Source organism: Nerophis ophidion, linkage group LG15 (genome assembly GCF_033978795.1).
Source record: "Nerophis ophidion isolate RoL-2023_Sa linkage group LG15, RoL_Noph_v1.0, whole genome shotgun sequence".
In the NCBI taxonomy this organism is placed as follows: domain Eukaryota; kingdom Metazoa; phylum Chordata; class Actinopteri; order Syngnathiformes; family Syngnathidae; genus Nerophis; species Nerophis ophidion.
Window position 1 is genome coordinate 3,384,496 of NC_084625.1, and position 5,000 is coordinate 3,389,495.

A 5,000-nucleotide genomic window follows, 5' to 3' on the forward strand; every position below is an offset into this window, starting at 1 on the left:
TGACTCGGGTGTTGCCATGACAATAACATTTATAAAAGTTTTGGGACATTTAAAACATTTATTGTGCATTTGTGACTAATAAATAAGTGATATATTTTATAGAAATGATGTAAATGTTGATTTTTTTAATGTCACGTGACTCGGGTGTTGCCATGACAATAATTTTTTTTAAACTACTGGGACATTTAAAACATTTTTTGTGCATTTATGACTAATAAATATATTCTATTGAACTGGTGTGTTAAATGTTGATTATTTAGTGTCACGTGACTCGAGTGTTGCCATGACAATGAAGTTTATAAAAGTTTTGGGACATTTACAATATTTTTTTTTGCATTTATGACTAATAAATATATTCTATTGAAATTGTGTGTTAAATGTTGATTATTTAGTGTCACGTGACTCTGGTGTTGCCATGACAATGATTTTTTTTAAACTATTGGGACATTTAAAACATTTTTTGTGCATTTATGACTAATAAATAAGTGATATTATATTAAAATGATGTTGACTATTTAGTGTCACGTGACACGGGTGTTGCCATGACAATGAAGTTTATAAAAGTTTTGGGACATTTACAATATTTTTTTTGCATTTATGACTAATAAATAAGTGATATTCTATTGAAATGGTGTGTTAAATGTTGATTATTTAGTGTCACGTGACTCGGGTGTTGCCATGACAATGAAGTTTATAAAAGTTTTGGGACATTTACAATATATTTTGTGCATTTGTGACCAATAAATAAGTGATATATTCTATTGAAATGATGTGTTAAATGTTGATTATTTAGTGTCACGTGACTCGGGTGTTGCCATGACAATGATTTTTTTTAAACTATTGGGACATTTAAAACATTTTTTGTGCATTTATGACTAATAAATAAGTGATATTATATTAAAATGATGTTGACTATTTAGTGTCACGTGACACGGGTGTTGCCATGACAATGAAGTTTATAAAAGTTTTGGGACATTTACAATATTTTTTTTGCATTTATGACTAATAAATAAGTGATATTCTATTGAAATGGTGTGTTAAATGTTGATTATTTAGTGTCACGTGACTCGAGTGTTGCCATGACAATGAAGTTTATAAAAGTTTTGGGACATTTACAATATATTTTGTGCATTTGTGACCAATAAATAAGTGATATATTCTATTGAAATGATGTGTTAAATGTTGATTATTTAGTGTCACGTGACTCGGGTGTTGCCATGAGACAATAAAATGTATAAAAGTATTGGGACATTTAAAACATTTATTGTGCATTTATGAATAATAAATAAGTGATATTCTAGTAAAATGATGTGTTAAATGTTGATTATTTAGTGTCACGTGACTCGAGTGTTGCCATGACAATAACGTTTTTAAAACTATTGGGACATTTAATACATTTTTTGTGAATTTGTGACTAATAAATAAGTGATATGTTTTATTGAAATTATGTAAAAGTTGATTATTTAGTGTCACGTGACTCTGGTGTTGCCATGACAATAACGTTTTTAAAACTATTGGGACATTTAAAACATTTTTTTTGTATTTATGAATAATAAATAAGTGATATTCTAGTAAAATGATGTGTTAAATGTTGTATATTTAGTGTCACGTGACTCGAGTGTTGCCATGACAATAAAGTTTATAAAAGTTTTGGGACGATTTAAAACATTTTTTTGTGCATTTGTGACTAATAAATAAGTGACATATTTTATTGAAATTTTGTGTTAAATGTTGATTATTAGTGTCACGTGACTCTGCGGTTGCCATGACAATTATTTTTTTTTAACTATTGGGACATTTAAAACATATTTTGTGCATTTATGACTAATAAATATATTCTATTAAACTGGTGTGTTAAATGTTGATTATTTAGTGTCACGTGACTCTGGTGTTGCCATGACAATGAAGTTTATAAAAGTTATGGGACATTTAAAACATTTTTTGTGCATTTATGACTAATAAATAAGTGATATTCTAGTAAAATTGTGTGTTAAATGTTGATTATTTAGTGTCACGTGACTTGAGTGCTGCCATGACAATAACGTTTTTAAAAGTTTTGGGACGATTTAAAACATTTTTTTTTGCATTTGTGACTAATAAATAAGTGATATGTTTTATTGAAATTATGTAAATGTTGATTATTTAGTGTCACGTGACTCGAGTGTTGCCATGACAATAACGTTTTTAAACTATTGGGACATTTAAAAAAAAATTCAGCAAATATAAATAATAAATCAGTGATATTTGAGTGAAATGATGTGTTAAATAAACATGATTTAATGTCACCTTATGCACGTGACTCAGGTGTTGCCATGACAATAAAGTTTTTAAAAGTTTTGGGACGATTTAAAACATTTTTTTGTGCATTTGTGACTAATAAATAAGTGATATTCTATTAAAAGTTTGTGTTAAATGTTGATTATTTTGTGTCACCTGCAGTATGTTGCCATGACAATAAAGTTTATAAAAGTTTTGGGCATAAAAAAAAAAAAGTCAGCCAATTTGAATACTAAATAAGTGATATTTGAGTGAAATGATGTGTTAAATAAACATGATTTAATGTCACCTTTTGCACGTGACTCAGGTGTTGCCATGACAATAAAGTTTATTTTTGTTTTTCTTAAGTTTTTGGACGATTTACTTTTTTTCCCCCCGAGCATATGTGAATATAAATAAGTGATATTCTATTAAAAGTATGTGTTAAATGTTGATTATTTAGTGTCACCTGCAGTATGTTGCCATGACAATAACGTTTTTAAAACCTTTGGGACGATTTCTTTTTTTTTTTTTTTTTTTAGCAAATATGAATAAGAAAAAAGTGACATTCTGCTGAAAATATGTGCTAAATGTGCATTATTTTGTTTCACCTTATGCAGCATGTTTTTTTTAAGTTTGACTTTTTTTTTCCAGCAAATATGAATAATAAATAAGTGACATTCTATTAAAATGTGTTAAATGTTGATTATTTAGTGTCACCTGCAGTATGTTGCCATGACAATAAAGTTTATAAAAGTTTTGGGACGATTTACATTTTTTCCCCAGCAAATATGAAAAACAATGATTAAATCTCACCTATTTATTTAGTTAGTGTCATTATTTAATGTCACCTCATGCACGTGACTCGCGTGTTGCCATATTTTTAGCAAATATGAATAATAAATAGGCGACATTCTGCTGAAATGATGTGCTAAATGTGCATTATTTTGTTTCACCTTATGCAGCATGTTTTTTTTAAGTTTGACTTTTTTTTCCAGCAAATATGAATTATAAATAAGTGACATTCTATTAAAAGTATGTGTTAAATATTGATTATTTAGTGTCACCTGCAGTATGTTGCCATGACAATAAAGTTTATAAAAGTTTTGGGACGATTTACATTTTTTCCCCAGCAAATATGAAAAACAATGATTAAATCTCACTTATTTATTTAGTTAGTGTCATTATTTAATGTCCCCTCATGCACGTGACTCGCGTGTTAACATATTTTTGGCAAATATGAATAATAAATAAGCGACATTCTGCTGAAATTATGTGCTAAATGTGCATTATTTTGTTTCACCTTATGCAGCATGTTTTTGTTAAGTTTTACTTTTTTTTCCCCCAGCAAATATGAATAATAAATAAGAGATATTCTATTAAAATGATGTGTTAAATGTTGATTATTTAGTGTCACCTGCACTGTGTTGCCATGACAACAGAGTTTTTAAAAGTTTTGGGACGATTTATTTTTAATTTTTTGCATATATATACACATTTTTTTTCCAGCAAATAGATGTATAATAAATAAGTAATATTCTACTGAAATGATGTGTTAAATGTTGATTATTTAGTGTCACCTTATGTACGTAAAAAAAAATAAAAAAAATCAGAAAGTATGAACATAAAACGTCGATTATTCAGAGTCACCTGCAGTTTGCTGCTATGGCAACAAAGTTTTTAAAACTTTACTCTTGTTTTTACCTGCAAATATGACTAATAAAATAATTGATATCTTACTGTAATGATGACTATTTAGTGTCACCTGCATTGCCATGACAACGTTTTTTAAAAAGTTTTGGAACATTTACATTTTTGATCTCCCTTTGCATATATATATATATATATATATATATATATATATATATATATATATATATATATATATATATATATATATATATATATATATATATGAAGTTGATCCAGAGATTTAAGGGTTGAAAAAAAATTCATAAAAGTGTAAAAAAAATAAGTCTTTTTACACTTTTATGAATGGGACCCTTTTGGATCCCCGGGAAATTTAGTGGGATTTTTTTCATCAATCATCTATCAGCAACTATTACAGGGAGAATATTTTCGTTTTTTTGTATTTTTTTGCCATTAAAAACTATATCTTATAAGACAAAAGGGTGTAAAATAAATTTTCAAAAGGGGGGAAAATGTAATATTATTGGATGGATGTGAAATTAAAAATATATAAAATTGTAAAATATATAAAATTGTAATATATATATATATATATGACTTAATTTTATCATTTTTATGAATGGGACCCCTTTTGGGTCCCTGAAAAAATTTTGTGGGATTTTTTTCAATAATTTTTTTTTATTCTATTATAATTGCTCCAAAATGGATATTACAGGGAGAATGTTTTCATTTTTTTGTATTTTTTGCAATTAAAAACTATATTCTATAAGACAAAAGGGCATAAAATACATTTTCAAAAGGGGGAAAAATGTAATATTGCTGGATGGATGTGAAATAAAAAATATATCAAATTGTAAAAATAGAAAATTGTAATATATATATATATATATGACTTAATTTTAGCATTTTTATGAATGGGACCCCTTTTGGGTCCCTGAAAATTTTTTGTCGGATTTTTTTAAATTATTTTTTTTCATTCTATTATAATTGCTCAAAAATGAATAATCATTAAATTTTGACATTTAATTTTTTTTTATATATAATATACATATAAACACACACACACACACACACACACACATATATATATATAT

The 5,000-nt window shown here is 26.8% G+C and overlaps 1 protein-coding gene across 1 annotated transcript in view; it reads right to left on the reverse strand.

The window, feature by feature from the left end:
• Nucleotides 1–5,000, reverse strand: part of zic4 (zic family member 4) — a 10,015-nt gene that overhangs the window by 3,843 nt on the left and 1,172 nt on the right. The window lies entirely within an intron of this gene.